Source organism: Canis aureus, chromosome 17 (genome assembly GCF_053574225.1).
Source record: "Canis aureus isolate CA01 chromosome 17, VMU_Caureus_v.1.0, whole genome shotgun sequence".
Taxonomy (NCBI): Eukaryota; Metazoa; Chordata; class Mammalia; order Carnivora; family Canidae; genus Canis; species Canis aureus.
Window position 1 is genome coordinate 24,271,348 of NC_135627.1, and position 10,119 is coordinate 24,281,466.

The 10,119-nt window shown below is 40.8% G+C and overlaps 1 pseudogene; it reads right to left on the reverse strand.

Annotated features, from left to right (window-relative positions):
* Positions 1 to 1,105: 1,105 nt before the first annotated feature.
* Positions 1,106 to 3,496, reverse strand: LOC144287621 (uncharacterized; annotated as a pseudogene).
* Between the last annotated feature and the right edge of the window lie 6,623 nt (positions 3,497 to 10,119).

Below are 10,119 nucleotides of genomic sequence, written 5' to 3' on the forward strand. Positions count from 1 at the left end.
GGACCCCGAGGTGAGTTCCAGCTTAGTTTTATGGGCTTGTCTAGATGACCTCCGGGAAGGGGTGGAGGAATTTCTCAAGTTCTGTTTACATTCTGATATGGGGCTTTCAAGGGCATTGAGCTGTGTTCTCATTGTAATATGGGGTTTTCTAGGGCATTAAGCTGTAAGGTGTTTTTTCCCTGTAACTGAAGTAAGGTAAAGTTCAGCTCTTATTCACAGGGGCCTAAGATAGCTGTACTTGTGCTAACACTGAATTTAAGGTGGAATGGCCTTAATTTTCTCGGCCTCCACATTTCCCTCTCTTAGAGGAACCTAAGGAAGGACCCAATCATGGATCCAGGTTGGTCTCAGAGTGAGCCAGGGGGAATGATTAAACCAGGATTCGAACCAACCTTGTTGCTGTTCTCGTTCCCGTTTACATCCCAGGGAAGAAGCAACATTCCACGTTTAAGGCAGCACATAACCCCCTTGTTGTAAGAAGACTAAGTCTAATCCCCTTCTATTTTGAAGAACAACCTCAGACTAGGGAGTCTTGGAGGTGGGAAATAAGTGATAATGGCACAATCTTAGCTTTAGGGGATTGTCCTTGTCTGGTTGGCTTTTCCATTCTGGAACAAAGTTCTTGAGAAAGGCGTGTGGATCAACTGGCCAGATGTGGGTATAGTGGACCCAGGGAGTAATCCCGTCGACCTAGAGAGTGCTGGGAGTGGTCAGGATCACGATGTAGGGTCCCTTCCAGCGAGATTGAAGTGTCTGGTGTTAGTATCTCCACATAAACACCCAGTCACCCAGCCGATATCGATGGGGATCCGGGGGTGGCCCAGTCTCGTAGAAGGCCCTCAGCTTAGGCCATACCTGCTCATGGGTTCATTGTAACATTTGGAGGGAGAAAAGGAGTTGGTGATCATCAAACTCAGCAAGCACCTCAGGTCTTAAATTGGGAATAATAGGTGGAGGAAGACTGAACATGATCTTGTAGGGGGTCAGTCCCATCCTGTATGGGGAGTTCCTCACCCTATATAGGGCAAAGGGGAGGAGAGTCACCCAGTCCCCGCCAGTCTCTAGGGCTAATTTAGTTAAGGTCCCCTTTAATGTTCTGTTCATCCTCTTTACCTGTCCTGAGCTTTGGGGCTTATATGCACAATGTAATTTCCAATCTGCCCCAAGTACTAGTGCCACTCCCCGTGTTACCTTAGAGATGAATCCTGGTCCGTTGTTTAATCCAATCTTAACAGGAAAACCATACTTCGGTAAGATGTCTTCCAGCAGTTTCCTGGTCACGGTCTGTGCTGTTTCATGTTTGGTGGGAAATGCCTCTGTCCACCCTGAAAAAGTATCTACAAACACTAGTAAATACCTGTATCCATATTTTCCAGGTTTTACCTCAGTGAAGTCCACTTCCCAGTAGGCTCTTGGACGGTCCCCTTAGAGCCAGTCACCCGGGTTAGATCCATGGGCGGTGGCATTAATTAACTGGCATGCGTGGCAGCTTACCACAATCTGCTCGATCTTTGCTCAAGAGTCTTTAATAGTGATCTTTGCATGTCGTATGAGGTCTTCCATCTTCCTTATTCCCATATGAGTAACCCCGATGCATTTTGGATAAGACTCGCCATCCTAGTTCCTCCTGCAAGATGATGCTGGAGTCTGCACCCCTCCACCAGCCACGCAAGCATTGGGTCATAGGCAAGCGTTTGATCCAGTGTAAGTCAGCATCAATATAGTTGGGTGTGTCGGGCAGGGTCGGTGCCCCCGGATCGGGTCCATGGTTACAGCTGCCCCCATGTATCTGATTCCTCCTTGGACGAAACTTCTGCTGTCTGTGTACCAGGTGGCGTCCATGTTCCGCAGTGGCAGGTCCTAGAGATCAGCTCTGATTCCGTGCACCTGTGCCAAAATTTCTTGACATTCATGCAGAGGGGGTCCCAGTCTGGGTTAGGGAGATGAGAGGCATGGGGTATTGGTGGACCCTGACAGGGTCTGCCTCCGGCTTTAATTCTATGTATATGGCCAGTTGGTCCTGGGCCAGCCCAATTCCCCCAGTTTCTGCCCATGCTTGGGGAAATTCTTGCAGCCAACAGTCAATGTCAATCATTGGGGCTGAGGGTGTTTGGTGGAGATGATATTCATCTTCTAAACTCAGGACAAGCACCTGAATTGGGTGCCCCTCCTTGTTTAGGATTTTTGCCCCTTCGGGGTGGAAGCAAATTTGTGCCCCCATCTTGGTGAGCAAATCCCGACCTAACAACAGGTAGGGACACTCAGGGATGACCATGAAGGAGTGGGATACCCGGTCCATGCCGAGATCCACAGTTCTTCGGGTAGTCCATGAGTACTGTTTGGTGCCCGTGGCCCCTTACACCCATGAAGTCTTGCTTGCCAATTTCCCTTGGAGTTGTAATAAAACTGAATGTTGTGCCCCAGTGTCCACTAGGAATTCAACCCTAGTGGAGGGTTGCCCCTCCACTCTGAGAATTACCCTGGGCTCAGGGAGGGGTGCTGAACCCCGACTCCCTAATCGTCCAGGTCCTCCATCTCCAAGATCTTGGCAGGAACCTTAGATCTTTTGTTAGGGCAGTCTTTCACCCAGTGTCCCTTTTCTTTGCAATAAGCACATTGGTTTTTGTTCAGCTTAGGGCGCTCCCGATGGGGACTAGAGCCATCCTCCTTACCTGTCCCTGAAGCCAGCTTCTTGAGGTGCCTCCATCTTTCCCGTGGGTTGTCCATGGTTGTGGCCAGCAGGATCTTGGCCAGGTTTCAGGTCTGCCGGTCACTTAGTTTGGTTTGTTGCTCTTCCAGACTTTATTATTATAGACTCTTTCTGCTACTATTACTAAGTCCTGCAAGCTCTTTTCTCCTAGTCTCTCTACTCTTTGCAGTTTCTTTTTAATGTCTGGAGGGGCCTGGTTAACAAAGGCCATGATAATTACGGCCTTTATTTCTGGGGCTTCGAGGTTCATAGGGGTATACTGCCTAAAAGCCTCCATGATTCTCTCTAAGAAGGCTGCTGGACTCTCATCCTTACCCTGTCTTACATCATAGACGTTGGCTAGATTGGTAGGCTTGTGGGAGGCACCCTTGAGATCTGCCAGTAGAGTCTGGAGGTAGACTTAGAGTCTCTCCTTACCTTCAGCCGAGTTGTGGTCCCAGGTGGGGCAGGATAAGGGGAAGGCAGCATTTATGAGGTCTGGGTTTTGAGGCAGCTGTCTGTCCTCTCCAAGGACAGACTTCCGGGCTTCCACCTGAATTCGTTCTCTCTCCTTGGTGGTGAAGAGAACCTGCAAGAGCTGTCGGCAGTCCTCCCAAGAAGGCTGGTGGGTAAAGAGAACAGTATAAAAAGCCCGATTAGATCTCTTGGATTATCAGAGAACTTTGCATTCTGGGTTCTCTAGTTATATAAATCACTGGTGGAGAATGGCCAATATAACATTGGCTGTCCGCCAATCTCGTTGGGGGGTGAATATAGTTTTAGCCAAGGAGGGGGATTCTTGATCATGTCCTGCCAGACCAGGATGTAGGGCACCTGGTCAGGGGGGCTGTCCAGTTTATCCCTGAAGATCACGGCCTTAACCTGTAAGATAATAGGTAGGTGGAAAGTTCCTTCTCGAGGCCATCCTGCATCAAATGTTGGCCATTCTGACATGCAGTAAATTTGAAATTTCCCTCTTTGTATGTCTGTGCTCAGATTATGAGCTCTTTCTCTAACGTCAGGGAAGTGGGAGAGCATAAGGGACAGGGGGGTGCTTTGTGTCTGCCCCATTATGTCCCCAGTCCACACCAAGATACAGTCAGTAAAGACAATTAACAAGGACACAGTAACACAGACAAACATTCCATTGAGGCCACGGAGACAAAACAGAAAGTAACTCGAAGGGCTGGCAGCCGGCCCTCCTTACAGATGAGGACTCTGTCTTCCTTACAGATGAGGACCCCATCCTCCAGGTGGGGGAAAGGGACGTCTCCTCAAGACCCCCAGTCAACGGCCCGCCAGCGCGTCAGCCTAAGCCAATGTTGACCTAATACAGATTGGAATTCCTACAGGTAAAAATACCGTTTACAGCTCTGAGAGAATATGCATGCAAAAGGTGGAAAAAGTTGAGTGCACTCACCATTTGTGGGACCCCCCAGATGGGGTCCTGGGGGTCTCGGATCCCGGACGAGCCCCCAAATGTTGTGCCCAAGATTGCGAATCCAAGAAACCACCAAGGAGCCTACACCGATGCAAGCACAGGAGGGTTTATTTACAAGCTCAAGCTTGGGTCCAAGTATACACGACACAGCAGAACAGGGACTTGGACCCCGAGGTGGGTTTCAGCTGGTTTTTTTATAGGCTGGTCTAGGGGACCTCTGGAAGGGGTGGAGGAATTTCTCAAGTTCTGTTTACATTCTGATATGGGATTTTCAAGGGCATTGAGCTGTGTTCTCATTCTAATATGGGGCTTTCAAAGGTGTTAAGCTGTTATTTTCCTGTAACTGAAGTAAGGTAAAGCTCAGCTCTTATTCACAGGGGCCTGAGATGGCTTTACTTGTGCTAATGCCGAACTTAAGGTGGAATGGCCTTAATTTTCTCGGCCTCCACATAAACTACTTACCTACATATTTCACAAGTAAGACAAATTTCCTATTCAGTTATGAATTTGAACTCAGAGTCCAGAATCTTTAGTGGATGCTTTATGTCTTTATGAGGCAAGGGGAACTTTGTTCTGCTTTCTGGAAGAAGCTTATATGTCAGTTATTTTCCAGATTCACTGTTTCCACTTTCTGTGATATCCTTAATTTACATGTTTTCTGGCCTTAGTTTGATGGGGAAAAAACATATTTATCCTATTTTTTGCCAGTAGATTATTTGGGGGGCAGAGGAGTGGCATAGGTAGCTTCAAATCTCAAACATTCTTAGCCTTTTGATTAATACGGAATGGCCACTATAACTCTCCTTAAAACTTAATTGGCTTTATGTTTATTTCTCTTATTATAGATAGCTCTCCAAGACACTAAACACACTCAAGATAATTTTCATAACCTACTTCTCATATTTATATTCATTTTTACTTTACCTATACCTTCCTTTATGGTTTAACCTCAGGTAGCTTGAGCCCACAATGCTAGAATGAGATAAACGATTAGTCTCTTTTCCCTCAAGTATTTTGTCCATTTGAAAGACCGTATTTATTTTATACCACACTATTGGCCCTTTGATGTAAGACCTATTAATCTGTACAGAAGTTGACCAAGTGTGATATGCCTATAATTTCATAATTACTGTAATAATGAGTTTTAAATGTTTGTGTGGGCCAGAGCTTTCTTCATTTTATATTTTAGATAATGGGTGCCAGAAGCATCTGCTTCTTGATAGTATCAACGTTTTGTACTCTCAACCCCTTTTCATTTCTTTTAGCAAACCTGAAATTCCTGACTTCATTTTTGCAGTCAATAGCAAATGACACATACTACTAATATTTTGTTTCCTAAGCTCTTACTCAAAACATAAAATGTCATTACATTCATAATCTGTCTTCCACATTATCAGAAGAAACCATTTTACCAGTTTCTTTGTCACTGTATTACTTGAATCACTATTTTTCCATGCTGCAATAACAGTTTCTCCTATTTTGCTCACTGCAGGACTTTTAGAGTATGTCCCATGTTATAGTTATTTGTAAAAGCAGCATCTCCTGTTACTACCTATATCTGTTTATATCAAAAGGGGGTCACTTGCACTGAAGTAACAAACTGCCTCCAAACTTCAGTGGTTTAGTAAAAGAACAGTTTATTACATATTTACATGGCTTTTCCAAGGTGAGTTCTTTTGTTCAGTATTAGCCTCATGGGACGACAAAGACCAATTCCGATTTTCATCTTGACTATGTTTCCATGATCACTAAGATAGGAGAGAGAACAAGATAAATAGTGTTGTAGCTTTTTATACTTCTGCCCCAGAATTGTCTCCCATTGCTTAAATTTCTATACCATTGCCAAAACAAACCACAGAGTCATTCCTAACTTTAAGAAGGCAGAGAAACATAGTCTTAAGTTTAGATGAAATGATGACCCAGAAATTTTGGTGTACAGCATTGTCTAACACATTGTCTGTATACAAATAGCACAAAGGAAAGTATGAAGGTCTATACATAAGAATGAAGTCTAGACCCCTGGGTAGCTCAGTCAGTTAAGCATCTGCCCTAGGCTCAGGTCTTGATCCCTGGGTACTTGGATTGATCAGACTCCCTGCTCACCCAGAGTCTGCTCTTCCCTCTGTGGGCACCCCTGGCTGTTCTCTCTCTCTCTCTCTTTCTGTGTGTCTCTCAAATAAATAATTAAAATCTAAAAAAAAAAAAAAAAAAATGAAGTCCAGAATTTATTCAGCATCATTTTTGATAATAAATATTCTCTTTCACAGCAAATATTTTTAATACAGTTTTTCAAAATTTTTACTTTTGTAATATTATTTTGAGTAGTCAAAATTTGAAGATAAAAGATTTGTAAATTTGCATGTTTTATTTTGTTCATAATCATAAAGTTTAGGACACATATCCTTGTGTTAAAACACGAATAATTGAATATTTTGTTTTGAGATATAGAGTTAAACCTGGTTAATTGTATTTAAGAAAAATTAACACTATAGGATTTATCTGGAATATAGGAATCAAGCTTCCTTTGGAATAATTGGTATGTTTCCATTTTTATTTGCATAGTTCTTATACTTTGAAACATATTTTGCCAATCTATTTTTTAACACTTTAAACTTTTTAAAAAGTCTGTAAGGTAAGCTATTTGAATAAAGGAAAAGTAAAGATTTCTTTTATTCTTTCAAAAATTTTTCAAGTCAGCATCACCTCACAGAACAGTCCAGGTAGATTTGATGTGGCTGTTTTTCTTTGGTGCTATTGAATGAATCTATTTAGATTCTTATTTATAGGCTCCAAATGCTTTGGAACATGCCAAGGATTTTTTCTACACAGTGATTCTGCTTGTGTTTTTGTTTTTTGTCATCTCACCCTCCTTCCACTCCCACCTCCCGCCTCTGTATTAATTCAGATGCAGTGAGTGCCTGGCTTCCAGGCATTTGCATCGCAATAACACCAAGTGGCAAGCTAGTAGGCTTTGGCCTGGAGCCAAAGAAGCTGAGCTGCCCTGGGCTTCCTTGTGCTTTCACTACTTCTTCAATGGATCTTTGGTATTAGCTTTAAAAGGTGCAATAAATTGGGCTGTTTCCTTAGTTGAAATGCTATGATTGGATTAAAGAGCATTTTAATATTTTACAGGAATCTCAGAACATCTGTTAAAATCTAGCTGAATATGCTGTGGTCTAATGGACTGGAAAAGCATTTTGTGACTGTCCACTCTAGTAATTTTCTCAGCTGCCTTTCGTATTGTTAATGTTTCAGCAATTGCATTCTGTGTCACCGAGTGGTCAGAGCAATTTCTGCTCACAAGTTAAAGCTAGGCAGTTATACTCTTTTTCCTTTTTTTTAAAGTTTTTACTCTTTTTTTTTTTTTTTTTGGTGGTGAATTGTAGTAAATATCTTCATCTAAAACCCCTGAATCAGACTTAAAGGTGTTTGACTATAGCTAAAGAAAGTATGAATTCTAAACAAAAATTATTACCCTATTAATTTAATAATCCATTTAAGAATTTATGTAACACATATAGAAGGAGTGGAATTGTTTTTTTCGGGAATTGAAGCCTAGAAAAGCTAAATTAAAAATAGTTTTGATGTTTTTTTTTTTTTTTTTCGGTACAGACACAATTGAAAATGAGCAACTTTTTGTTGTTTCATGATTTCAAAATGAAATAAGATTTTAAAACCCTAGTCTCACATATCACTAATGTAAATTTGTTCATCTATTTGTCTATCAATTTAATAACTGCCCTTTATTGCTACATTTCATACTGAACTAAGTTCTGTACCTAAAAAGAGTTTGTAAGACCCCAGATAAGAGAAACTAGGAAACAGATAATTAAATATGATGAGTATAAACAGAGCAGATAGGAAAGTTTGATTGGGTCAAATAAATATCAGTTTACAATAAGTGATTTTGTGTTATCTCTCAATCTCAATTTTTATCTCCTATAGAGAGGGAATCTATTCAAATTGTATTTAATTTGGTGTGTAGTATTTTATATTGCAGATACTCTTCTTCCAAGTCTTTTTGTTAACTGATAACTTTCTATTATTCACAGTATAATTTTTGGTACTAAAACTGTTCTATTTTCTATATATACTTGTAATCACTCTGCAATATTAAGTGTGTTTTCGTGTTTTACAAGAGTAATAACTTGTAGAAGAGTCATGATTCACCAATGTCCAGTTCTCTATTAATTTTGTGCATAGGGCAGTATCATTATGAAATTAGAGTGGCCAAGTTTTTCTCTCTAATGAATCACCAGCAAAAGTGCACATTTCACATTCTCAGTGAAATATCTCTGAATTATAAATTTTAAAAAATGCAAGTCCCTCCTGTTAAAGCCAAGAAAATTAAGGCCATTCCACTTTAAGTTCAGCGTTAGCACAAGTACAGCCATCCCAGGCCCCTGTGAATAAGAGCTGAACTTTACCTTACTTCAGTTACAGGAAGAAAACAGCTTACAGCTTAACGTCCTAGACAGCCCCATATTAGAATAAGAACAGAGCCCAAGCCAAGGGCAGGAAGCCCCTATTAGTATAAGAACAGAGCTCAATGCTCTTGAAAGCCCCATATCAGAATGTAAACAGAACTTGAGGAATTGCTCCACCCCTTCTGGAGGTCCCCTAGACCAGCCCTTAAAACTAAGCTGAAACCCACCTCGGGGTCCAAGTCCCTGCTCCGCTGTGTCGGGTACACTTGGACCCAAGCTCGAGCTTGCTAATAAACCCTCGTGTGTTTGCATCGGTGTCGGCTCCTCCGTGGTTTCTCAGATCCGCAATCTTGGGCACAACACCTCCCAGCCAACAATCTCTATGACACTCTGATTTATTTTCTGTATTTGTTGATATTTAGCAGTGTATTTATGTAATTGTTATAAGCTCTCTCATGCTCTGAAAGGTACACATTCGAATGTAAGATCAACAAGGCAAAGTAGTCCTTCAATTTTTTTAATTGAATTCATGTTTAACAATTATAGACAACATGCCCCCACTTCCCCCTGCCCAGGCAGCAGGAGAGTGGTACAAGAAGTGGGGCATATGTCCCTCTTCAATTTTTCTACTGATTTTTTTTCTTTCCTTTTAGGTCTAGGATAATACTTGGAATGTAGAAAGTACTATGTAAATTAGCAATAACCACTGGGGAAAGGGATGTGATTAGGTAGGAATATGAGGTTTTGCCAAAATATTGGACACACATATATATATGTGTGTATATGTATGTGTACATATGGATATATATGTAAATATACATATACAAACACACATAAACATTTATGCATATATAAACACATTATATACGTTATTTGTACATTACATGTTACTATATATTAAATGTACAAAATACTTTTTATATAAAGTATACCATATATGAATGCATAAAATTCTAGTTTCTCTCTCTCTCTCTCTTTCACACACACACACACTTGTTCTTGTGTGCTTGAGTTTTCATATTATTGCTCCTTAAGTTGTTCATTTACATTACACATATTTTTATATATGGTGTAGTTCATTAAAAGCATTAAAGGAGTAAGTATAGTGAGGGAAATAATTTAAAGGGCTTAGATGAGAAAGGAATAATATTAAGCCACATAGAATATTGCAGTTTAAGATTTCAGAGATTGTGTATTTCTGATTACAGTAATGTATTGGTATGGCAATGAAATATGAAGTTAAAGTGGAATGCAATAAAAATTGCTTTAGTGAATTAGTTGAAGGATTTGTGACACCAGATTTAATAGGCTGCCTACAGCTCTTGACATCATGAAGGATGATGGCAGGTTAGTCGATTGGAATAAAAGTGTCACTCAGGAGCCCGAACTAATTTGGAAAAGTAACCATGAGTATGGTAGAGTCATCAGATTACTATAACTACAAAGATATTGAAATTCTGCAATGTATTTTTAATAACAGCCTTAAAATCAACACATGTTTTCAGGTTCCTGTTATTTACTTTACCTCTATTTTTCAAAGAATTGAAGTTACAGAAGCTCCT